The sequence below is a fragment of the Tympanuchus pallidicinctus genome, unplaced genomic scaffold (genome assembly GCF_026119805.1).
Source record: "Tympanuchus pallidicinctus isolate F22 unplaced genomic scaffold, pur_lepc_1.0 scaffold15, whole genome shotgun sequence".
Classification (NCBI taxonomy): domain Eukaryota; kingdom Metazoa; phylum Chordata; class Aves; order Galliformes; family Phasianidae; genus Tympanuchus; species Tympanuchus pallidicinctus.
In genome coordinates this window covers 26,596,788-26,623,781 of record NW_026294669.1, presented here as the reverse complement: position 1 = coordinate 26,623,781, position 26,994 = coordinate 26,596,788, and the positions used below count along the sequence as shown (strand labels likewise).

At 46.3% G+C, this 26,994-nt stretch overlaps 1 long non-coding RNA gene across 5 annotated transcripts in view; it reads right to left on the bottom strand.

Moving 5' to 3' along the window:
- The window catches only part of LOC128077116 (uncharacterized), a 182,059-nt gene that overhangs the window by 10,082 nt on the left and 144,983 nt on the right, over positions 1 to 26,994 (bottom strand). For 4 of the 5 annotated variants that reach the window (XR_008204841.1, XR_008204837.1, XR_008204840.1 and 1 more), the window contains 4 exons: positions 9,895 to 10,018; positions 7,289 to 7,421; positions 1,613 to 1,713; positions 862 to 1,049 (listed from right to left, as the gene is read on the bottom strand). This is a non-coding gene — a long non-coding RNA (uncharacterized LOC128077116). The remainder of the gene's footprint in view (positions 1 to 861; positions 1,050 to 1,612; positions 1,714 to 7,288; positions 7,422 to 9,894; positions 10,019 to 26,994) is intronic. The other variant, XR_008204839.1, reaches the window with a different exon arrangement.

Sequence of the window (26,994 nt, the reverse complement as noted above, 5' to 3'; positions counted from 1 at the left end):
TCTCAAGGGCCCTTCAGGAGTGAAGTACTGGGAGAAATCCACTTTTTATTTTGTATTTCAATAATAATCTTTTTGCCACCGTGCAGAGGAGCAATGTCAACAGCGTGCTGTGAGCAGGAGCCCAGCTGCTGCCGGATGGGGACATCCCAGTGGTGCCCCAATGGGACAGCTGTGAGCTAGGTGTGACAGGAGCCAGGGGGCTTGGAAGCAGTGCAGTGGGACACGAGCTGCTCGCATGCAGCTCATCTGTCTTCTGACCTCCCCTTTCTGAGGAGTCCAAATAGCGAGTCAGGCTGGCTCTCTGGCCAGATCCCTTTTCTGAGAGGGAGTTTATCGTCATACCTCTCTGAAAGCTAAAGTTCTCTAATGGCTGTAGCAAATAATTTGAAATAATTGAGGCAAATATACACATCCAGTTGCCAAGCACAACATTTTTCTTATTCATTTACAACTTCATAGACTTCAGCATATATTTTCAGTCTTCACTAATTGCACAGCTGATCATTCTTTATGACTTTCTGTCTTCACTTCACTGGCTGCACCCTCTTAGCGTGATCATAGTCTTTATTTTGTTTAACTTATGCTAAAGCAAAATACGAAACTAAGCCACAGGAGGCACATAAAACACGTCATTGTACAGTCCGCTACGTTTTATAAAACCATTTTACAACAGGAGCCATCCACCCGTTCTGTTCAGTGGAGTAAATGTGATCAAACCGCGTTTGAAGGGCTGCGCTCATCTTTACACTGATTATTTTCTACCCTCATTGCAGAGCACAGGCTGCAGCTAACATCTCGTTGATGCACAATTAAACAGGTGAGCCCCGCCGCCTCTAGCAATTGCTGCACTTCATTACTTACCTTGCTGGCTGAGCAGCGCGGTGCCACGCTCTGGGCAGAGTCTGGCTGCAACGGGACACATCCTCTGGCATGGGGCAGAGGGAGGAGACTCCATTCCCCAGGCAAGGCCAGGTGTCCGGGTCAGAGCTGGTGCTGCCAGCACTGTTCCAATAGCGTTGGGGGATGCCAGAGCTGCAGTGGTGAAGTGCCTGTCCAAAGAAGGCAACAATCAAATACGGGACAACTTTCTGGCTATTTCTGTAGCTCTTCTCTGCTTCCCCAGCACACCTCCATAGCGGAGGCAACAAATAAACTCAATACACACACAATAAAAAAAAAAAAAAAGACAAAAAAAACAACCAACCAATCAAACCACTTTAAAAAAAGCCCCCAAACCCAAAGCCACTGGGCACAAAAACGGCGGGCTGCATCCTGCCTGCTGCCAGCAGCCAGGCTGGAAGCACCCGGGCACAGGGCAGGGTGAGCCATGGGGCTCTGCCCCGACCCCAGCCTGCCGCCAGCCAGGCTCACTCCACTCCTTTTCCCTCTCCCTTTTTTTTTTGGACATCGTGTTTAACACTCGCACAATCTGGTGAAATTACAAGACCGGGAGGACAGGGGGAGAAGCCAGTCTGTTTAAAAAATAAAAAAGAGGACGTGATTACTTTGCCGAAGCTGTACTTTATATTTTATCTTCCAAAAGAGACAAAGGGAATAAATACTTAAAACCCAGTAGTGACGACAGTGAAGCAATCATGCAGGCGCTGGATACCTTTGTCTCGGGAAGGCATGTAGTCATTTTTACATGTCTGCCACTGCGTGTCAAACCTTTCTTTTCTTCCCCTTTCCATTTTGGATGGCCAAACTGATTATCTAAAATAGAAAATTAGCACACAATGGCTTTACTCTGTGATACCCCTTATGCAACTAATGGGCAAAGCTTGTTAATTGGTTGTAAATGCCAGCAGGTTGCCAAGATAATACTTCAGAAATAAGCGGGTATTCTGATAATTACAGCAATCTTCATCTATAAAAGCTTAAGTAGATGAAGTACTGGCTGGCTTAAAACCAAGATTTATCCCGCTGCACTCACATTAAAAGAAAAAATAAGATGAAAACAATAATGTAGCAAAACAATTATATAGCAGGAAGCGTTGTAGGTTTTAGAGATTGTGAAAACTCAGAAAGTAAAACAGTGCTGTAATAACCAGTTATGGAAAAATAGGCCATTTACATTTGTGTATAATTAAATAGTAGGCTATGCAATTTCACTTTTTAAAGTAAACTGCCTTTTCCTTTTTTTATAGGGCAACGTAGCCATAATTGCTGCATTAAAGCTTTAATGAAAGAAAAAAGCAGCAGATCAAGATGACATGTAACATCCACATTTGTACCGTGGCGTTCTGCTTGTTTAGTAATGGGAAGCTACTGAGGAGATTAAAATTGCAGAATTCTTCCTAGGTTTTTTTCCCCCCTAAAATTGCTATAGGAAGATCATTCAAAGTCTAAAATACATACAATTTATTTTTTTACCTTCAATCCACAAGGATTTAATGGCTTTCCTAACTCTGAAAGTGTTTTAAGAAATACTTTCTTGTGAATGGGGGTATTATTCCAGCTCATCACCATTATCAGAAGTAAGTGGCGCAAACTTAAAGCGGAGAGGGCTCACCTCATGTTTTAGAATATTACTGCAAATGCTGCACATCATTACTTTTTAACTTAGCGGCGCTTTTCAGCTTTCCTGTCAGAATTATCAACAAGTTGATACATAATATTGTTATTTGGAGTTTTGATATGTCTCCTGTTAGCTGTTACACCAAGGCTGTGCTCAGCCATAGCAGAGCTTCAGGATGAGGTTGAAGCCCTTGAGGCGAACGTTGGTTCTGGAGTAAAGATAGGAGCTCTTACGGACGGCATAGAAAGCCGTGGGGTTGTTTTCTGTGAGATTTGGCCATGGGCACGTTGTCCCAGCATTGAATTGGATGGAGACACCTTCTTTGTGTGGTCACACACCATCAGCCTAAAGACTTTCGCCAAACCTCACGGCTACCAAAAAGAAGAAGAGCCCATTGGGCAGCCGGGGCGACGTGCTGGTGGGCTCCCTCTTCAATCTGGGCACAGTGCGTCCTCGGGGCGGCTCTTAGTGCAGCGGACCTGTCCCTGACAGTGCATAATGCATGCTGCCAGGGTGCCTTCGTGGGCTCCTTAATGGATCCGCTCCCTTATCCTCCAGGAGCTAAATAAACGGGAGACTTTCTAGGCCGGCGTGTATTTCCATTTATGTTTTAAAAATTCATGAGCATAGGTTTCATCTGATGGTGTAGTTACTATGGTAATTGTTTATTAATCTGGAGGAGCGTGGTAATTACCACAGTTCAGTTTATATAACTCAGACCTGGAGTTGAAGTGCGGGTATGATTTCTTTACGCATCCATCTTTTAGACACTTTTTTCAACTTTTTTTTTTTTTATAACAGAATATGCATTTTCCCCTCTCAGTTCTACTTTTATCCAAGTGCATACGTTTCTGGAAGTGTAGAGAGTGTAAAAAATGAGAGAGAAAAGCTTGCTTGGAGTTGGCAGGCCAGGATAGCCAGGAAAAAAAATGTGCAGAGCTAAGCAGCAGGTGCTTCGGGGAAATTTTTTAATTAAAAAAATGAAATTGTTGCTTTATGCTTTCCCCAGAGAACAAACTCCTTCCCAGTAGGGCAGCCAGGGGCAGAAGGCAAGCGGAGGGCACCAAAGACAGCACAGCCTGGCTCCGTGCCTTGTCCTGCACAGAGGTGATGCACTGCAGCCTCACCAAGGTGCTGGCATGCCAAAGGGACATGCCCAGATGCATGCTTGTGAAACTTCATCTAAAAACAGAGTTTGCACGTGCAAAAAATTGATCACTGTTGGCTTTTTCAGATAGGCACCACCAATCCCTTTGCTAGGCAGTGCCTTTACAGTGAACGTTTCAGTGGTGCTCGCCAGAAACCTAGAAAATGTTACCACTATTTTTTGAGAAACTTTTTTCATTATCCAGTAGTTCTTTTCAGAGTGAAAATTTTTGACCACAGTAATGTATTTCCCTGTCTCTACTCTCATTTACAGAAGACTAATTGCTGTCAGCCTGCTCCATAACAAAACCACTGGAAGACCCAGCTCCCCACTTACCCAGCACCCCTCTGCGCCCGTCCCAGCCTCACTCTTCAGCCGGCAGTGCCCGGCCCTGGCTTGACAAGATTCACATTATTTATATGGAAGAGGCACAGGATGCCATCTCCCCGCTCGCTCTGCCTGCATAAATTGTGCGTGTTTATTATTCATTGTAACACAGCACATTCTCTGTTTCTGTGTCACTTGTCACTAATCACTTATGCATCTGATGTGCAGATCCAGAGCCGGTTCTCAAGCATTCTTGGCTTTGAAACATAAGATATGCATGGGTAAGAGTTTATCCCACCCCCAAAATAACAACTTTGATACATTTTCAAAAGGGAAAGTGCATATGTTACAGTACTCAGGAGCAGCAATAACCAAACTAGCTGAGAAGTGACATGGACTTGGGTTATTTTCTTCTTTTTTTTTTCTTCTCTTTTTTTTGGGTTTCTCTTTAGTATTTCATGAAAGTGTGTAAAAATCTTAACATTTGAATGCCACACACTTCATTCTGCCTACGAGATAAAGGACATTTCTCTAAAAGAAACATACGCTCCTTGTTCCATGTTTTGATTTCTCATACAGCTTGTCATAATGCATTTACATTTTGTCCATACATTCGGGTTTTTCAGTCGGAGCTGTGCTTTTGAGGAAGGGATGCAAACTCTTTTTCTCCAGGGGCTGCTACTTGTGCGGGATGGGTGCTTTTCTGGCACCGTTCTTTCCCATCCTGTCTCGCTCTCTTCTCAGCCAGCCTCTTGCCCTACCAAACCCAAGGCTGGGTGGATGGAGGCACCTGCTCTGATCCATTTCCTCCTCCCAGCTCTGGTCAGCCCATGGTCTGCTCTGAGGAGTTTCATGAGATCGCCAGCAGCCTTGCAAGCCTTGTGTTTGGCTGCTGACTTCTTTTTCACCACTCCACACTGCTGGCTGAGCAGCTGCAACGGTGGTTGACATCATCTTACTGCAGTGAACTTGCTGCCCACAGCCTGTGACAGGGCCTTCTACACCACCAAAGGGCTTGAGCTCCTTTATTTGACGTGTATCGTGATATTTGTCACTTGTGACATGGCTGTTCCATGTTGTATGTGGAGCTGTGCATCCCCCTAATCATATTAATCCATGACATGGGATCGGTGATGCTGGACTGGCCTCATGGGGGGGCAGCACGCATACCAACCAGCACAGCTTGAGCAGCCCATACCTACCACACTATTATTTACAGGAGCAACAGTGAAAAAGAAGTCATAGAACTAGTCGAGCTGTTCAATGTAAATGCTTTCTCCTCTCTGCAAGGCTGCTGAAAGAGAAGACCGTTTCCACTTTTGTCCAAGGAGACCGTGTTAATTTCCCCTTGTTCTGCTGCTATTTGATGGGAACACTCTTAGCAGCGACCTCCCATTACAAGACCTCCTTGCTGAGGGAAGTAAGCCCTACAACAGCACCAGAGAAGCAGCTTGAAATTAGGATACAGAAAACCCATGCCAAAAATATGTCAACTTGGAAGGTCATTAAGAATTATCCATTTGTGCATGTTCACATGCCAGCAGTACCTTAAGTGATTACCTTGGAGGGACAGATTTGTCTAATGAACATATGAATTAACAATACAAAATTGTGATTGATAAATCAAATAGGAATTTGCAATTTGGCAGTGAATCTAACTGGAGTGGAGTTTCACTGGATGTGGATGTGAGGTGCTGCTGCTCTGTGCTAAGAACAGCTCTCGGTGGGATTTTTCTGCTTTATGACAACCCAGCTTTAGGTGCCTGATCTGAACGCCAGCCTGCCTGTACTTTGGGCAGATACATCTTGTACTAAAGCTCTTGGCTCACAGCATGCAGTAGTTATTTTTTAAAGATCCCCACCCACACCTTTATTGATTTCATTTTGTAAGTTCAGATGAGAAATTAACGTAGACTGGCACAGGCATACAAATGCTCCATTTTTCAAATATGTAATAGTTGGTAGAATTCTGGTTAAGTGTTTATAAATTTAGGATCTTGGATAAAAGCAATTAAAGTTTAGCTCCGCTTTTCTAAACTGATGTAGCTCAGGAAGAAGTTTTGACTTTCCTCTGAATGTAAGTAGGTCCTCTCAGTAGTTTACTAGTAGAGTTGGTGGCGATTTCCTTCACAAAGATTTTTAAAAGTCTTGAAGAGTAAGAAGTTTAGATTTAAAAAATGTCTTGTACAGGTAACTTTCTTTTTCCTTCCAAGTCTTTACACTCTGAGTGGATAAATCAAAGTGATACACACATTGTGTTTATAAATAAGCTGTTACTGGCAGATGTAAGTAACGTTACATTTACCAAAAGATTTTAGTGATTCCTTACAGTATCTCTGTCTTTTTGGCTTGAGTCACGCTGGGCGTGGGGCACTCCTAGCACAGAAGTGAGATCTGACAAAAACTCATTTGAGCTGCCAGCACCTCGCTCTTGTCAAACTGCACTTTACAGATCCCGACAATAGGAAAGTGTCAACGGAGTTGTTGCATTTCATTGCTCCACGTGATTAATGCCTCCCCGTGTGTTAATGAACCGAAGTAAAGTCTTAGGAACAAAATCATTTAGGATTTCTCTGACTTGATGTAGAGGGGAAATTTTACTCTGTTGAGTCTGTAATGCATTGAGTACCATGATTCTTGCAAATGCAAAATTGCTATAGTAAAACCTGCTATTTGGTTGAAGCGGAAATTTCAAAGGATGTTTATGCTGGAAAACACTACAGAAATGGGTTTGGCAGTCGCAAAATGGACAAAATCTGTTATCGCATCTCTGCCCACTGTGAGGCCAGACAGAAACAGTGCTGGCTGGGCACATGTGCTGGGAGACAGCCGCAACTCCCGCAGCTTCTCCTGGCTTTGCTCAAACCCAGCAGGACGTAGTGTTGTGGTTTGTTAGCATTACAGGATGTCCCCATGGCTGCAGACCAGGTCAGGGAGCTCTCTGCCACATACAAGTGCCAGAGAATGTCACTTCCTGTCTTAATTTGCATGCCATCTTTTTAAAATGAAATATGCCCAAACATAAAAAAAACCTGAAGGTAAATGTACTGATGTTTGCCACCAAAACTGAAAAAGAGAGCATTAAGACTCATCAACAGATGTCCTTGTGGACTGCATGGATAGCATATGCTGCACTGCACAGAGTACTCTGCGATGTACAGGGTCATGAGGAAACTGGAAGGTAAAAGGAGCTCTGCAATGATACAGCCCAGTCTTGAAGGTCTTTCTCGAAGCCACAAAAGAAAAGCAGGTCAAAAAGGAAAGGCCAGCATTTCACCAGGTAATGCAGAATTTACCTTGTTGTCATCTTAGGGATTGATTAATTCCATGAGGAAGTGCTTTGAAGGTGCTGGTAGCAGCTCATCATGCAGTTGTCTCATTAAGCAATGGGTGCAATGGGAGGTAGCAGGACCAAACAGTGGGCAGCCGCTTAGAGCAAGAAGAAACAGCTCTTATGGCTGTGTTGGTGTGGTCGACACACACAGGAAGATGCTGGTTAAACAGATGACATCCATAAGCTATATGTAATTCACAAAACCTACTTTCATGGCCAAGTTTATCAATGGTTTCCCACAGACATACTGCGTAAGATGCAGTTTTGTCCCTGCAGTTGTCCCCAGACTCTGCAGGAGCTGGCTGGCGCAGCAAGAGTGCTGCAAGGGCACTGCTAGGGAATTGCAAGGGCAGTGGGGACTTTACAGGCGCTGGTTTGAGGAGCAGCGCGGCTCCCTGCAGCTCACTGCCCCTCTCTCACCCCCTCAAGCCATGCCCCCATTCCCTCTCACGTGGTGAAGATCGGGACTGTGCCCTCAGCGTGCAGGCAAGACGCAAGTGTGTGAGTGTGGAGCAGCAGCCCTGGGAGGAGTGGGCGCAGGGAGGCGGGGGGGGGGGGGGGGGGGGGAGGCGGGCTGCAGCCCCCAGCTCCACCAGTGCCAGGGAGGCTGCAGAGCAAAGTATGACACAACCCCTCAGATATTTAGGGAGGGGGCATGTTATTTTAATATCCTTTTTTGTGCTTAATAGAAAAGGGGTTTGTGGTTAATTCTTTATTATCTCCGACAGCAGTTCTCGCTTCGGCTCCTCTTTCTTTAACTGCCAAGCTAGCATTTTCCTTTTTTATTGCTCCTTTCTAAGAGGTTTGCTTTGGACTATTGCCAGTTATCATTTCCCATTAGGGCAAATATTGCATCAAACTCATGATTAGAGATTTGAGGGCTTGGGAATATTATTTTTTTGAACATTTGTATTTCATTTTCTGAGTGTCTTTCCCCTCCCCTCTTTGCACACATATATACACACACATGCCTGTGTATTTGTGGATGTACATATGTGTGTATATATTTATGGAGAGGGAGAAGGAAAACTGCAGGTGTCTGTAGGCACATGTATGTTTGTGTGTAGACACGTGCACATTTGTGTGTAATGCTGGAATCCCCTTGTTAGGACCAAGATCTCTAAGGATGCTCAAGATTACCCAAGAAGAGATTTGTCAGTGTGCTCCAGCTCTGTGGCAAGAGAAGGTAACGTGCACTGCCATGAGGGAGAGGACACCCCAGTGAGGAGCTGCCACAAGTACCGTCAGCCCAACAGAGCAGGCAGCAATGCCTGTGCTCGAGCCCACCATCACTGTGCCACATGCACTGCTGGGGGCTTCCAGGTGATGGATTTGGACTCAGTTGACTGTTTCATTCCCTTGCTGCCAAACTTCAGACACTGCTGCCATGTTCAAAAACCTTTCCAGCTGCTGCCTTCTGCTGCCAGCTCGCCAAGCCCAAAGCCCAATTTTGGTAAAATCCACTGGCTGGAGAAACATCCAGCAGGAAATTTTGTACTGCAGGCACAAAGTAACATGGGTGATACTCAGGGCACGTGGTGGCCTGGGCACTGGCATAGCCTGCAGAGGCCACAGGGTGAGGTGAGCTGGGCACCACTAACCCGCACCAAGAGCCACCAGGTTCCTGAACACACACACATTTCCAGGCAGTCAATTTGTCTGCCTCCAAAAAAAAAAAAAAAAAAAAAATTATTCTTCAAGGCTTGTTCCCATCTGCCAGAAGAAAACATGTCATTTAAGAAAACAACTAACGCTGACAGACAGGAGTGCATTCTGGAGATAAAGCCCTCCGCTTTTACCTGATTCAGGCAACGGCACTGAGTGGCGAGATGGCTGTGCCATCCACATGCCTTATTCACAAGCAGCTTTTAATCTTCCTTCTCCCTGGCAGGCTGACAAATATTTTTCCCTTTACTCACTGTTCACCCTTTTATTCTTCCGACAAATACCGCACTTACTGCATTTAAATTTTGCAAAACTGAGTCCAGGCGAAGTGAGTCAGTCTTTGTGCAGATGAAAGGCAACGTCACCTCTTTTCTTGCTGGTACTACAGTGGCTGCAAGTTAAAATCACTGCACGATGGTGTTGGCAATTCTTGCCAATGACAAACCTGACTGCGTGTTTCCAGCCTGGTCCTGCTGCTTCTGCCCTCCCTTCCAAAAAACAAAGCCATGGTCCCCACATGGGGAAGATTGCTGTCGAAAGAAGGTGCAGCAAGCTCTCAGCTATTTCAGAAATCTTAAAGTGATTAAGGCAAGCGGATGGTTAATTAGAATATTCTAAAAACACAGCTGCTAAAAAAAGTTTCAAACAGCCACCAACTTGTTATTATTTTGTCATCATCTCATGACATGCTTGTGACATATGGGAGAACGAAGGGCTGCAGTCCCCTTTCCTGCAGCCGCGCTGTCCCACAGCTTTCTGCAGGGCTTTGCTGGTAGTGCCCGGCTGCACCCGCGGTGAGGAGAACTCAGGTTGCGTGTGCCTCAACCCCTCAACCTGGGCTGAATGGCAAATCCTAATAACAGTGGTAATAATAGTAAGAACGATATATTCACACAGGCTCACAGTGTTGCAGCAGTGAAGCAGCTTTCTCCAGCTCTGTGCCAGCTCAGATGAAATGTGCGCTTCCCTTCTGGTCCTGGAAGAATATACCTGCTCCTCCACTCATGGGGTTTTCCCAGCACTTCCCCTGGAAGAATAATCCAAATAGCCTTATTATTTCAATATCTCATCTAATATCTGTACAACACAGGCCAGCTTAACTTTATATTGCTGCTTTTTATAGAGTAGCGTTTATTTCTTGTACCAACTCTCAAGGATGTTTTATCTGTTTTATATCCCATTGAATCCTCTGTGAAACTGCACTAGTTTACAATAATTTTATTACTTTATTAATTAAACGTTTTCCAACAAGCTAGCTATGGCATTTCTTATCATCAAGGGTTCCATTAGTTTTTAATGGTGTGAGACAAAATTACCATTTACCCACATGCAATTTAAGAAGCATCATTAACACAGAGAAAGCACCAGGTGGGATTTCTAATAGTTACTGTTTCTCATTTTTGTTTTTATTTAAAAGGAATAACTGGTTTTGAGGTTTTTGCTGCAAGGTTGCCAAATCTCCTCTTTGTTTTTATGTTTGAGATAATTTAAAATAATGTTCCCCTGTCTCCTAAGGCTCCGCTCAACGATATCTCACTTATCAGCACATTGCTTTGCGCAGTGTCTCGGCACAGCCGGGTGAGTGTGTTGTCTGCACAGCAATCACCCAGAACAAAGACTTCTCTGCACGGACCGTAGGCAGGCATGTGTGTGTGTGCTTGTGCACACTTGTGCACACTCACACTGGTGCAGAGCCTGCGCCTGGTGAACCGGTCTGCGGAGTCGGGTGAGTCCCAGGCCACAGCCTGATGCCACCTTGTGTGGCTGGGCCCTGGAGGGGGCGGTCATGGTTTTGGAGGACCTGTTCCCAGCATGGGGGGAGGTTCTGGTAGTGGTCACAGCACGGCACAGGGGCAACCTGCAGAGTTCAAGGTTTTGGGAAACTTTGCGGCAGGCCCTCTGTGCAGATATTGTCTTTCCGTGCAGGAGACAATGGAAAAAACATGGTAGTGGTAAATATTTACCTTAGACAAAATGGGAATAATTAAAAGGCAACTTAATTACTATATTCTATTCAATTATGCTGAGCATTGACTAATTGCTGACTCAGTCCATTTGCATGTTAACAAATGCCTGTGTTTGAGGTCCTGCTCGGATAATTCTCTGGGTTCAAGATCACAGAGCTGCCACGCTTGTTCCTCTTGTTAACTCACTGCCTTTGCTTAGCTCTGCCATTCCCAATGCCACGACGTTGGCCACCTCGCCCCCCTTCTCTGAGGCCCTGCCACACGTTGCAGTTACTCTCTGGGACACGAGGCCCCGTTCCTGCCTGTCCCACACGGGCATCGGGGCACCGCGGTGGACCATGTCGTGCTGAGCAGGGCCCAGATGGTGCATGATCCCACGGAGTGCGCAGGAGGGATATTCAGAGGGATGTGTTTGACAAGGTGTTTCCTTATTTAAAGGGGAGGGGAGGAGGAGGCAGATGGCATGGCTGCTTCTAATGACATTCCCTGGCTGGGTTTGTGAGCGGCAGACAGGAGAAGGGCAGGAGCACCTGACGCCGGTCTGCTGGGCTGCCACAGGGATGGGGATGCTGGCAGAGCCGCCCGCTGCCGGCCCTTGGCCCTTCCACCCGACTGTTTATTTCCTGTGCAGGAATCATAGCATCACAGGGCTGTTCAAGTTGGAAGGGACCCCAAAATGTCATTAGTTCCCCTGCAATGAACAGGGACAGCTATGCTAGATCAGGGTGCTCAGAGCCCTGTCCAGCCTGACCTTGAATGTCTCCAAGAATGGGGCATCCATCACCTCCCTGGATAACCTGTTACAATGCCTTACCACCTGATAGCATCATGTATATATTCATTTATATCTTCAACATTACAGAAATTACACGGATAGCATTATTCTGCATTATTCCCCACCCCCCAAATGATTCGTGCCAGTGTGTGGGGGCACAAACCAGGTGCTCCCCTAGGAGGTTTTTCAGTGTGCTACAATCCACAGCACTCTGATGTTTTTACACTCAGGAGCATCTATTAAAACAGAAGCAAATTTCACATTTTCTAAATGGGCAGATAATTCTTCCATGACGAAGAGTGCAAATACGTTTGCAGCAATGGCCTCTGTCTCAAACGCGTACTAAACTGAACTTCTGGCCATATAAATTTCTAATTAATTTGCCTGTGCAAGCCATGGAAGAAAAACTCTGATTGCATAGCAGAGCAAGAGGGGCACAGACACCCACCCCAGCATTGTGCTCACACGGAGAGCGGCACGATGGGCACTGCTGGGGCTGCAGAGGTGGCAGTGGCCGTGCTGGGCTGTGGCTGCCCATTATGTTAATGGCTCAATCATTATTTATTCCTCTGGAATTCATTATGGTGGCATTATTTGGGATTGGCTCATTGAGCGTCATCGGTGCGTCCGTAGGATTTTTTGCACAGCCTCATTAATAATGAACAATCCTGCCTCAAAGCACTGCAGTGCCCTGGATTTTAAGGCAGCTTTAGGGCTGGCTGGGCTGCAGCAAAGCACTCCAAGAGCAGGCGGTTTGCACAGTGACCGCTCCACACTGGGGTTCATTCTGACTACTTTTCTTTCACAACAGCAGCTCTGAGACGACTCCTCTACCAAAAGCAAAGTTCGGCTCTACCTCTGCCTATAACAAGAAAATCCTCCAACAATTTTTTTGGAGAATCCCCAGGTTTTGCTAATTAATATTATCATTGGGTACTGTAAAATTGTTCATGAGAAGAAAATCCTGACTGGCAGAAGCCTTATTCTATTTAAAATTAACTATTTTGTTTGAACATCATACTTCTTCAGAATCACATTTTTTTACCCGGAGTTCTCAGGAACAGTTAAAAAGTAATTATATTTTGAAAGCACTGATTTGTTTCCCTTCTCTCTCTTTCTTTCCTTCCCAGTACAAGAAATGTGACAATACCCAGATGAATACAGTGACATCAGCTCTGAACATCACACTGCCCACACTGCCCAGGTCAGCAGGTGCAGCCCTGCAACGTGGCAGCGGCTTCCCCTCTCTGTATTCAGCAAATTCTTTGCTGCAAAAATTGCAGTTAAGCAGTAGATGTGTGGAATCACAGCAGCCCCTAATGGGGCCCATGAAGGATGTGCTCCTAAGGGCAGGGCCTCCTGTCATGGCTGTACTGCTTCCAGGCCTGGCTTCTGGCATCAGCCCTTCATGGAGAATGGCTCTTCAGCAGAAGCTGAAGCTGTAAGGCTACAAAAGCCTTTGCATGGGCTGGAGAGCACAAGAGAGTAAGTTAGGAAGTGGCTGCTGACTTTTGGCCACACAATGACTCTTTGCAGCTCTAGTCCACTTCAGACATCCCTGCAAGGATGCATAAGACAGTGGTGGTGAAAAGGATGGGTCCTGGAGCCCATCACCCTGATTTCCAGAGCCAGAAGGAATTAAAGCCACCAGAGCTGATGCCTACAGGGCATTATTACAGAGTAACATGAAATAAATCATTGGCGGTGGCACTTGGGTTTGAGCCCTGCCGCAGAGCCTTGGGTTAGAGGGCATCCTTCTTTGGCTGACTTTCTCCTGTCCTCTGTCAACCAAGAGTGACAGCACTCACCTCGCAGGGACATTACGAAGCCAAATGCATGCTCCTGTGCTCCATGACCCATGTCCCCAAACCCCAGAGTGGAAAGCCCTGACCATGCCCTGTGGGGTGCCACACTTCCTGAGGATATGGCTGATGTCAGCTGCTCCTGGGGGTTTCTGCAGTGCAGCCATGGCCTTTCTGATTAAACCTATTCTAAGTAAACATCAACAAATTACTCAGGCTGGCATATAAAAGTACACAACACACTTAGGCTTGGGTGGAGACACATCAAAAGATGGCCTTCCTTGTGTGCCATTATACTTATATCCACACATGTATAGGTGTGTATGTGACCATACTGCAGAGCTGCACAAAGTTGGCTCGCGTGGGGACCATCCACCTCTGTTCCTCCGTGCCGTCACTGCAGTGAAACCCACTTCAAACAGGGAACTGGAGACTGCACTTCTTCCCATCAAAGTCAGCTTAATTTTAGAGCAAGTACTGTCACAGGAAGCACTGCCAGAGCTGCCTCGCACAACTCTGGGCAGAATCTCTCATAAAACAATTATATTTTTTCTGGATGTAGTGAAAGCCTTGAAAAAAGTTTACTTGATGTCTAACCAAGCAATGCTGCATCTTCAAATTTGAAGGAGAGCTCAGAAAGTTAGTTTTTTATTATTCTTCATTTAAGTATTATTTTTTAATTGCAGCGTATTAAACATAAAATCTGGTACAATCTTTAAAAATAAATAGGACCTAACTATAAATGGGCCCTGTTGTGTTTTTATCTTTGACAAGCAAGTAATTGCTTCTCAAATTTATCAGTTTGTTTATGCAAAAACCATTTACCAAGCCTAGCTCAAAAGCATCAATTTCATCATTATCATCTTATTAATTTAGCCAAGCTATAACACAGCTGATTATTCCTGAGTAATATCCTCTGCAGCACATCATGTGTGGCAAAACCATCTGTACAGTACCTATTTAATAAATAAACCCTCGGCTAAATGTCTCTGTTTATTGAGAACTAATGTTTATAGAAAATATAATGGAACTCAATAAATAACTCAGCTTCATCAACCTGCATATGAATCAGTGCGAAGAACGCTGACATCATCACCTTTCAAGTACCAGAGAAAGCAAAATTACCCAAAAGAGCTATAGAGTCAATATTAAGGCATTAAAACTGCAATGAAGGCATATTAATGCTTAAAACTTCATTGTTGGCAGTAGAATTGCCACAACGGACATATTTTATAACTCTAAGAATACTTAGGCTTTATGACTGCTTCTTTGTTGAGTGCCTTGCACTTAATGTAGTTTTCCACTTTAAATAATAAAAAAAAACCCTCAAGATCTTAAAAAAAAAAAAAAGAAACAGAAAAAAAAAAAAAAAAAGAAACAGAAAATTGCTGATTCCAGGCATTCATTTTTAAAATAATGCAAACTGCTGATTCCAATTGTTCGGATGGAGAGAGACACAAACTTATTTAACTCCATGCTTCCTGAGCCGCGCTGTGGGCGCTGGGCTCCAGGGATGAGGTGGAGATCGCACTGCTGAGCAGTGCAGGGATCACGGAGCGAGCCAGGCACGGCTAAAGGCACAGCTGATATCAGGTCCTGTGTTAGGGGAGAAAAATGAATGGTGTCACTGCGTACACTGCAGTACGTATCGACAGCTGCTGGCTTATTTAGTTGTTGCTTTGCAATTGTTCCGCTGCAAATTGGGCATGGAAACCAAACCCCTCTGCACCCATCGGGGAGGGATAACAGAGAGATTTCTGCGGCCCCTTTGTGGGCCTCACGTGGCACAGTGCTGTGCGTTGGCACCTCGCTGCCCAGGCTGCCGAGCCCAACGCCCTGCCTCCAGCCCCAGTGCCTTCTGGGGACACCGCACCCCATGCGGCCGTCCCCACCGGCGAGGAAATGGGATCTGGGCCGTCATGCAGCCCCGGCAAGTCCCAGCGTCGCCAGCGCTCTGCGAGCGCCTCGAGTCCTTGCCGTTCCCGCAAACTTCTGCTGCACATATGCAGCGCTTGTTTTCCTTCCTGAATAAAACAGCAGATCTGCAGCGCGTCTCCGCCTAATGAAACTGAACATATTTAGAACATATGTGAGCCCGCTCCTCGCGAAAAGAACCATTTGTGGTTAACGAAGAAAGTATTCATGGTTTCGCTGCTAATTGCAGGGCGGTCTGAGTTTTCCTTATGAGAAAATAAAAAGGTAGCGCTGCTATTGTAAGTGCACAATGGAAGCAGAGCTTTTTAAAAAGAAATTTTTTTGCTGAGTTTTGATGCACTTCGATCAGCAGCTCAACCTGTGGGGCATGCTCTGGCCAAGGAGAAAGATACCATTGGTAGCTCTATGAGGCTGTACACCAGCTCAAAACCATATGCTTCTTTTAATGACTACTCCTACTGCAACATGAAAGGATGTGGTATTTTTCTCACTCGGAGCCGATGAGAGGTTTGCCATTTGTTGCAATCCGGGAGGATCTGCCCGCTGCCAGAAGGGGCTGAGTGCTTGCTGGAGTTCTGCGATGTCCCTGTGACCAGCAGAGCTCTCCTCCTCACCCCTTTCCCTTCCCAGACTCAGGGATGTGATTTCTTCTTCTTATGGTATGCTGTGAATTTGGCCCATGAGAAACTTCCTGAAGGCAGTGGTAGGTGACTTACAGAAAATAAGGCAGTATTTTTAACCAGTGTGCTTCAACCTACTGCTCTGTGGCAGGCATCAATTTTCTGCTAATTTTGAAGTACAGCATCAAGGCAAGTTTTTCCGGCCATTGTGACATTTTGTTTTAATTAATCAAAGTGCCTTATTATACCCAACGCTCACAATTACCCCCAAACCTTGTCTTCACTTCTAAAGATAAACACAGGGTTTTTTTCTTCAAAAAGAGAATTAAAACAGTGATTAAGATCTCCTTCAGAAATACAAACTGTTAAATCTACACGCTATGGAATGGGAAAAAAACCTTTTGTCGCTATCTTTAACCATTGCAAAAATCCATTATAACGTATGGTTTGAGAACATATTAGCAAGTGAACAAACTGTTACCAAATGAACACAGAACTGGAAAGTCACAAATGAACCCTAAATTAGAAGTGCACAAAGCACTGAGCTGGCTGAATAGAGAGGAGTGAGCATCTTAGCTGAAAAAATCATGATCAAAATATGAGATAAATGCTGCAGGGCAGAATATACAATTTGAAAGGCTTATTCATATGCTATACAGGGATGCGAACTGATGTTACACAGTTGGTGCTAACGTATCTGTGCGAGTGGGAGGATGGCAATTTGATTCAGAGAAGGGCTTTGGGTTTCAAACGAGCCTGTGTGCACATGGGCAGATGTACATGCCAGGAAGATGGCTCTGAGCTGATTGAATGAGTGCTCTGGAGGCACAAGAAGAAAATGGTGGCCCATGTGAAGACCAAGCTGTCTGAACTTCCCATGCTTGCCTCCTCAAAGCATCACCAGACCCTTAACTTGGAATGCTGTGTGCACCCAGGACCTTGCAAGCACATCCAAGGACCACAGCATCTCTTTTAATAGAGGGCAAAATATTTTCCAGTGCTTTGCAGTCTCTCTGATTGCCTTTTGTGAGGCTATCTGAGGGCCACAGCATGCAGCTGGAGATCCTCCAGGTGAGATAACTGTAACTGAGCAAGCAGCATTCCCCCCAGGCTGAACAGCTCTGAACATCAGTGCCCTGGGAACAAGGTGCCCGCTGGCCAGGGCAGTGAATATGGCCACCCTGCCATCCTACTGTGTGTGCCAAAATAGCCTCAGTGAGGCTATTAAGAAACAAAATTACAGCCTTCACATCCGGTGGCTTCCAGAGTGCTTGCTTTGTTTACAGGATGGGCAAGTGCCATAGTCCCTGCCAAACAAGAATAGAAACCCCTCTGTTTCTGCGTGGCGTGGCCATGCAGCTGATGACAGGGAAGGTCACAGGCTGGGTCTGTGCCCATGGGACAGCAAGATGGCATCCTAGCCTTGGAGGACACATGGGCTCAGCCGGCAGCACCTTCAGATGCCACTGCCCTGCTGGCATGTAGGGATGAAGCGTGTGTGCAGGTTGCAGACAGGGTCGCTGGGCTCCAGCTGCCACACGTGCAGGACAAGACAAGAGGTCCTTGGGAAGGGTGTGAGGTCAGGAAGCTGGTATCCAGGTTATTTTGGGTTGATTATTGCAGGTTGTGCCTTATTTGAGGCTGTATTGTGGTCCAGTGGTGAGAGCAGCCAAGGGTGAGAGAAGGCAGCAAGGTTGCCCTGAGCTGGGCTGTTTCGTGATGCAGAGCCCTCTGCAATTTCCTCAGGAAGTCACACAAGGCTTCATCACCTCGACATCAATGTGAATGGTGCTGCTCAGGGCCAGTGCATTTGCTTTGCTGTCCCTTCAGTGCCATCCAGGGCAGATGCTCAGTCACGCGAGGTTATCACCAGCTACCCCATCCTACTCTGTCCTGTGCAGCATTAACCTCAGGGCCCCTTACGCCAAGGTAAACATAGTTAAATGGTGAAGTGGTCTGGTCTCATGAGCAGCTCCCCAGAAACTTGGCCAGTAGCTGCCCCTGCAGCAGTGCATGTGTGGCACACGTAACACTGTGGTCTCTGCTCCCTGTCCTTGCCACCCTGCTGCTCCTGTGCCGACTTCCATCGTCTCCCATTTCACTAATAATTTCCCACAGGGCGCTGTACAGAATGGAATGAATTCCAGTTCTTTAGAGAAACCATTTGCTAAATAAGGAAATTAGATTAGCCTGACACCAACTGCCTTTGGTAAACCTACGCTACACTTTATTGCATTTACTCTTCAATATTATTTCTGGAAAAATGTGTTCCTTATTATCTATTCTGGGTACCAGCAGGCCCTACTGGCAGGTTGGCGACTGCCCGCAGCCCTTGCCACCATGGCATTGATGCAGGCTCCACATCACTGTGCCGCACATCAGCCTCACCATTTCCAGGGGAGGCAGAGGCAATCAGATGGGGCCACTCCAAAATTACCTTTAATCCTCGGCACAGTGTGTCCTCACTTCTTTCTCCCTTTGTTTTCTTTTTCTTCATTCTGATACAGAGTTGTTCATGGCTTGTTTTCATTTCCTTTGCAAAGTCTGCCACAGCCGCTGCAGGAGGAGCTGCTCTTGCTCTTTGCATGATGCTTTGTCAGAGACAATAGCCCTTGAATGTGGAGTGATCCTAGGAGCTTCATTGCGGTAATAATGCACACACCTTCCTCCACAAATAAGAAAATAATGTCATTGCCAGGTTAACTGTTACTTTAGAAACACAAAATCCCTTTTTCTGGAGGCAGCTGTTGTCTGCTTGATCAAGGAGCATGGGTCTTTGTGGCAAACCAAATGACAGAAGCACAGGCCAGCCCTTTTCCTGTGGCCCAGGGGGGACAGCGCACAGATGGAAATGTCTGCCATTAGCTCCCTTCTCCTGGACGGGACTGGGGCTGCAGAGAGGCTGCACGGCTGGGGACACTGGCAAAATCTCCATCCCACCCGTCTCAGCTGTCCCCAGGCAGAGGACCAATGCTTGGGACATTTCAGCACTGGCACATGGCTGGCCCAACACAGTGCAAGGAGCAGCTGGCTGGGGGTCCCTGAATCCAAGCACTGCTGGACTGAAGCGAGGACCAAGTGGCTCGACCCACAATTAGCCACTTGTGTTCTACCCCTCTGACAAAAATGCATGTTTACATGTAAAACAATAGGCTTGCTTACTTGCCAAAAACAGAAATCGTTTCTGTCGAACTGCACTTGACAGGAATGTAAATAAATAAAGATACACTAAAACAGAAATGCCAAAGGAAGGTTAATTTCTGAAATCTGTAAATCAGATGTCAGATTACTTTTGTGAAGTAGTGAAGAACATAAACAAGTAGATGAGAAGACTGTGATTAATGAAAGTCAATTAGCTGCATGGGAGGGGTTCTGCTGGTCCCAAAGACCAAAAGGGGCCCCAGGGTGGGGAATGCTGCTGGGACCCCCTGGTGTGGTACGATCCTGCTGGGAGGTGGCACAGAGCTGTGCCCTTTGCCATCGGGCTGCCCTCCACCCCGCAGCTATAAATACTTCTATCTGTGTTAATATGCTGAATCAAACACCTACCTCTGAGAGGAAAGAGAAACGGTACGCTTCATTTTTTCCCCTCAGCAAGCAAGCAATTTGTCGGATGCTGTAATTTGTCTGCATGCTGTCCTTTTTCGGGACACATGTAATTTTGCTTTGATGAATGACACACATTAGTGATAGCCCTCCATGCTGGCTGGATATGGAGGAATCGACAGCCTGTGGGATCCTTACAAAGAAACTCAGCCAGCAGCCATAAGAATGGTGGCCTCTCCAAAGAAAACAGTGGGGAGAAGTGGGTTGCAGCAGTACCTTCTTTGGCACAGGTTAATAAGGACGCTCTGCAGACAGGCAAACCGGCGGGGAGCAGAATCTGGGCATGTCATGGTTTCAGCAAGGTTCTATGCAAAAGAAAGGACACACTGGGGAAGGAGTGTCCCAGCCATGAAGACTACACACCTTCTGCAGAGGTGCACCCCCATGGTATACAGCATGTATATGGATGCATTTCCTGCCCTGCTCCATGAGCAGCCCCATGAGGGCTGCCATATGGGCACGAGGAAATACATGCCACCTCCTTCCTAATAGCGGCCGGTGGATGAGAGGCAGGGAGCGAAGTGGCTGCCTGCCGTGCTGCCTGCCAGTGAATTCTCGACTCCCATCCAAGCCCTGGAGGAGTGACTGGCAGTGAGGAAAGACCTTATGGTACACAACAATATTTAGAAAACGTTTTTTGAAACCCTAGGGGAGAGAAAACTAAACATTATTTCCCATTAATAAGCTGAGCTAAGTGATCAGTCCCAGACAGTGTGATGCTGTGCAGGGCAGAAGCACAAAGATGAACAAGAGAGGCCAGGCTCCCCCTTGTGTGCTGGTGGCAGAGGGGCTGACCGCTTCCCTTTGGAATTTTGTCCTGCTCCCTACCACTTCCCAAGAGGCTCTCATTCTGCTGGATTGCACCTAACTTCTGACAAGCACCGTGGGCACGAGGCCAAGGTAAGGGGATGTGACACAGCCACTTGGACCAGCTGTAGTGACACTGGAGACATTGGCAGGGGACAATGCCAGAGCTGGTGGAAATGGGAAACCTGGGCAGCATATAAACAAAAACCCATTCAGTTGGAGGGAAAAGGCGAGAGGTGAAAACAGCTGGGGATGACCAGTCCAAAACACACGTGGTTTTTATCTGCCCCAGTGCTTGTGAAGAAGTTTATGTCCTTGTGAGCAGGTGTCCATGCAGTGCTTCCATAGGAACGAGGACTGGCACTGGTGAGATGCACTGGGGACATGCCTTGTCACAAGCAGGGAGGGTAGGAACTGGGATGGAACAGCCCAGAAAGCTGATGGTGGCAGCAGGCGCTGCTTCAGCATTCTTGGGGAGTGCAGTGGCAGCTCTGGGGTCAGAGACGTCATTGCAGTTTCAGGTCAGATGAGAAATCCTTTATTAGCTGTGTCCTGGCAGCATCCACAACCCAGACAGGAAAAGGGGCTGCTTGTGCAGGACGAGGGTGAAGGAATAGCAAGAGCAGGGGGCTGATGACCCATGGTGTTTACAATCCAAATAACAACACAAAACCACTAGTGTTCAACAAATCTGGTTAATATCAAGCCTTCCCCCTCAGGCAAGAAGAAAAACAGCACTTCAAGATAGGACCCCTCTATACAGCCAACCACAACACTATTTCTTGTGCGAAATTTTGCAAGGAAAGATTAAAACATCCTGTTGTTTCCTGAGCCTGCTGCAATCCCCATCCCCGACATAGCCTGCTGTACCCTTTGCGCTGGACACAGCTCAGCCCATGGCTTTGTCCTTATCTCTCTTTTGGATTTGAGTACCCAACCATGGCACCCTTGTGGTAGGATAAGTGAGTGTTTAAAATAGCTCAAGTCTCACTCCTGGAAATCCCATGTGCACAAGTGGACACATGCTAGAATTTTTTTCCAGTCTTCATGCAAGAGATCCGGAGTATGAACACCTTCGATTGGCTGAAATTGGTTTTTGCCTGCACTAGGGTGTAGGGAAGGTGCTTTGCACTCTGACCTCCCTCAGCACCGGGCAAAGTCCTTCTCCTTAATAGGGACAAGATTTCAGCATTTGGCACGCGCTCACCTCCCCCCGAGCACGGAGCCAGCAGCCCCACAGGGCTTTGTGTGTGGCTCTTGGGAACGGCAAGGAGTGTCTCGAGTCAATGGAAATACGAGTGTCACAGGAGCACTGGAGGAGAAAGCCGTGGAAGCCCCGCATTGTTCCCGAGTCCCTAAAACACCTCCCTGAATAACACAATCGTATTTAAGAATGAGAAATAGAGGGCAAAGATTATTGTGAAGTGTGGAATTAACAGACTCTCCCCCTTCCGCCTGGGGAAAACTTTCAAGGCTTCCAAGAACAAAGCCGAGGACTGAGCCACCTGCGGCCTGCTGCCACCATCGCAGTGCTGGAGACCTTGAAGCAAGCGTGTGGGAGCTCAGCAGTGCCCACGGGGGACAGGGACGCAGGGCTTGTACCAAACACCCAGCTGCTGCTTTGGAAGCCACTGAGGAACGTGTTTGCCTTGCCCCAGGGGCTGGGCCAAGGGCTCCTCCAGGGCTTTGCTTGGGATGAGCTGGTGTGAGCAGAGACAGCAGATGCCAGGCTACAGTGTAGAGCACAGAGCTCATGGGGTCTGCTGCCAAACGCTGCTGGCAGACAATATACAATGCAAGCCTGAGGCAAGAGAGCTGGGAGACTTGCAATGAATCCTCAGGGCCTCCAGAAAGGGGAGCAATGAGGAGGAGCCAGTGGGGCAGCCTCAGAACAAGAAGTTTGCCTCAAGAGAAAGGAGAGGGCTTCAGGAAAGGGCTGGTGGCCTTTCTAATTCACCTGCTCTGCTGTGCAACTCACCTTGCACCAACCTCCTTCAAAGCCCCATCTCTGAGCAAGGTGGAGATTGTTTCCAGCATGCATGTGCTGCTCTTTTGTCCCTGAATTCATGTTCACTGGCTCAGAAGGGACCACAGGCATCCCTGAGTGTGACCAGTGTCTGGGGGCTGTCCTGTGGCCCGTTCTCACATCATGACATTTCTCCACACCAGTTTTCTACACACAGCGTGCCTGAGTCACATGTTCCTGGTGGGAACACGGACACAAATGCAAATATAGAGCCTGGAACCACAAGGTTTGGGCTACCAGAGTTATGGCAAAAGCTTCCCGTTTTCCCCAGGATCCCCCTCTGCCAAATAAAAATACTTCTCCCAATTTCTACCGCTGAACCCCCTGCATGGGGCAGCTCCACCTAGGGCAAAAGAGCCAAAAAGTCCAAGTGCTGTGATACAGCAGAGTGGCCAGGAGGTTGGTAGCTACGTGGAAGCTTCTGGTATTCTGGAAGCAGAAGATGTGAGAGGAAAACCATGGTTGTTAGGTGTAGGCTGGTGATTTTTAGGCTGAACAGAACTACAGAAGGATTTGAAGCACTGAAGCCAGTAGGAAGAGTTCTTGTAATCCCAGCAGTGTACAGAATGGGCACACATGGATTTGGCTGAAAAAATATTTGATTTAATAGTGCTGTACGACAGGGTAGCTCCCAGTGAGCACATGAAAGCAGTGGACCTTGAGGTTTCCTGGGACAATGGCATTTCAGCTTAGAAACAGGGTGCAAAGATCACTAAGGAGAGTGGGTTTGACAGACACCATTTCACTAAACTAATTAGAAAAAGAAGGAATGAGGGAGAATGACAGCTGCCTCTTAAGATAATAGGAAACCTGTCTCTTTAAATGTGCCTGTGTTTTTCAATACAGACCAGGCAGGGCTATAATCAGAGCACCAGAGGGTCGGATTTAGGTTCAGTACAGTATAATTCCATTGCATGGCCCATCCAAGAATACTTTGGCAAGCTCAAATACATTGGAAATTGCCTTGGCCAGTGGCTTGCAAAATGGCTGTGGAAAGTCAAGATAATTAGAGCATTGTGAAAAGGAGAGACAGTAAAATGAAGGGTAGCAGACAAAAAAAAGACAAGCAAATAAAAAACAGGATTACAGACACGAACAAAGTTTGAGAACAGAATAATTTAAGAGAGAAAGGCATATACAGCAGATCGGAATGGTGGGATTTGCGCAGGAGGAAAAGGATGAGCGCAAAGTTAAAAGAAAAAGCAACCTCCTGTCACGTTTACATTAATAAATGACTTTAACAGCCCATGAAAACACATGGCTGGCAGCGGCAGTAAGTTTTTGAAGGGTTTAAAGTTGAAAATGAAATAGAGAAAGCATGAGAGGAAAAAACTGCTGTGTTGGAAATCAGGGTTTGAGCTGCTGCTCAGCACCTCTGGCCTCTCAGGGAACAGCCTGGTGCAGTCCCCTCAGCTCTGCCACCTGCACATTTCCTTTTCCATGCCTGCTTGGGGTAACTTGGGTCTTAATGGCATGGGATCACGTGATCCTTGGCTACTGAAAACCAACACCTGTAGACACATGGTGGAGCATGTGTTAAGCTTTGGGTCTCGTGGGTTGTTCGTGCTCGCTGGCCAGAGCAGAGACAACAAAGGGGACGTTTCCTCAGGACAGCCTTCCCAGCAACTTGTATAGATGTCCCTGACACCTGCCCACATTAATCACCATGGTGAAGCAAGGGGACTTGTACAGACAAGTCAGGGCCAACATGAACATTCGTAAGTGCACATTTCTGAAGACAGAGATCACAACTCTGCAAAGGGGGAAGGAAAAGGGGCCCTGTGAGAATGTCCAAGAGATGGGTTCACAGTTAATGTCACAGTAGCACTTTGTGGTACTTTAGATGACAGCAGCCTGTGCTCAACCATAACATGCAGCTAACATGAGCTGTGATGAGCAACACCTAATGAAGCAGGTACCACGGCAATTTAACAAAGATTTTGGCATAGAAAAGTAGCTCACAGACCGTGGTCTTGCCCTGGGACGCAAACTGCTCAAGTCACTGAGCCAGTCATGGTGCAGGCATGGCGAGAGCTGGGGCTGGGTCAGGTTGAGGTCTTGCAGTGCAATGTTTGAATGAGCAAGACAGGGAAAGTATCACCTTGAAGAAGCCTGGACGTGTGGCTGCTGACGCAAAGAGCATCCGCCCTGCTTTCTTCTCATCCTTGTGGATGTGCTTCATTATTAACTTTTCATGTGACAACTGTTTGTGCATTAAAAGTGCTTCACCAAACATAAATATTAGAAATGAAGACTCACAACAGCTCCTGCTAGTGAGTTTGGTCTTCCAAATGTTGATGTCTGGGAAACTGGAACATGAGGGAGAGGGGTCTGCCCTGACCATCCTGTTCCTGACTGCCACCCCTCAATAAAATCACTGCTTTTAGTTCTTTTTTATCAGTATTATATAAAACTAGGACAGAGTAAATGAAAATTTATAATTTATAAACAATCTGGGGAAAAAAAAATCACTGAATTATTTATGACACTTTTGAAATATGTTTGTTACTTGTACAAAAATTAGTTGTTAGGTCTTAATCACGGCGGTGCCACAAATATGCTGGAAATTAGGACTTGCAAGCCTGCTTGATTGAAAAGAAAAAGCTCCGTAACACTACCTACAATTGGAAAACCAAAACCAAACTGATTCTGAATGGTCAAGTTAAACAAGTGCCAATTATTGAATAATTCTCTGACCTAAACAGAAAGTTATTGTATATGGAAAGATTTTTTTTTCCCAGAGAGTGCTTTATACCAGATGCCCTTTTAAATTGTTTTGAATTCTCTGTAGGCAGTAGATAACTAAACCTACAGAATGTAGTAATGGCAAAAAGGAAGCAATCAAGTTGGCCACTTCTAGTTAAGAGTCATGGAAAAGGCATCTGTTCTATATGAATTGCAGACTATAAGGACTTTGACAGTTCATAGACCAGACTTAATTTATTAAACTAAGTTCCTAATATAAACAGTAATTCGTTTCAGGCACTGACACTGAAGGTCTGGATTATGTGAATAAAATATAGAGACCTCCACCGGCCTCCTGGAGGAAAGGTAGTGGAGCTACACAGAAAAGCTTTAAATGCCCCATCCATACGCACCACGTTGGGGCCATGTTATGGCAGCACAGGCATCAGCAGAGGCACCCGTGTGTGGCTACAGCCTCTGGGCACAAAGCACCCTTGAGGCCATTGATTCCCTTAGCAAAACAACAGCTGGATGTCTTTGGGGACGTTTCTTCACTAACAAGGCAAAGACCAACAGGGCGAACATTGGAAAAATAATGGGGTTTGCCACTGGTGTAGCACTTACGGCTCTGAAACATGCATTACTCTCCTTAAGAGTGACCTGTGCCTAATTGCAGCATGTTTTACAGGAGACTATTGCTTTGTGTGACCAATCCAGCCCCATCCAAGTCTTGGGGAAACACAGATAAGGGGGTTCAGGGCTGTTGGCAAATGTTCATCTTCAGGCACTCAAGTCATTCAGGTGAATGCAATACGACTATTTCACTGCTTAAAATTAGGCAGGTACCTAAACAATTTCCTGGATCAGATTTACATTCAGCTCAAGTTTCAAGCACTGGCTTTGCTGTAGCTTTGACCAAAAGTTTGGTCGTAACTCAGAAATCACAAAGTATTTCCTTATGTCATCAACCCTGAGCAAGGGCTGAGCATGAAAAGCTTCTGTGAGTGTTCTGCCCCAACAACAACAACAACAAAAAAGTTAGGGAAATGAGAGAGCAAAAGAAGGCATTTTGCTGCCTTTGCAGCTGCAATGTTTCGGTGGCGGCCAGGCGGCTTGCTGCTGCAGACAAGGAGCACAGGAGCTGGGGCCGGGCATCGCTGCTCTCCCAGGGGCAGCCCTTGCTCAGCACAGCCCTGCCGCCTCGCCAAGCCCTGCTAATTGCTTGCTTCTGTGTTTCATTTGGCAGAGAACGACCGAGAACTAGAGGCAACGCAGGGTCTATAAAATCATTAATTGAATTACTATTGCGGAATAAGTAGTGCATCAATTTGAATTCCCCATCATCCCCCTCCCTTTCTCCCCCATTTTTTAGAGACCAATCCTACTGTTGATATGTGCATAGCTGCGGAAGGAGGCTCAATAAATAGATACGCTATTCTAGCTAAACACATTTATTTTTCCAGCTGTTCTCCTACTGAATTAGTAAATTGTAATGTTGACTTCAGACTATCTTCTCCATAAAATATATGCTGGCACGTATATTATACTGGCACTTCTTCTGCAACACCTCCTTATGGCCTGATCCATACTGAAATCAATGGGGATTTTGCTCTGACTTTACTGTGGTTTAAACCAGGATGTGATATTAATTCAACACACATGATATATAATAGTTGAATCAATAGCAAAATACTTGTATTCTCTACCCTTGCTTGGTCTTGCAGGAGATTTTAGGGAAATATTTGCAGATAACAGTGGACTTGGATTTCTGTGCCTGAAC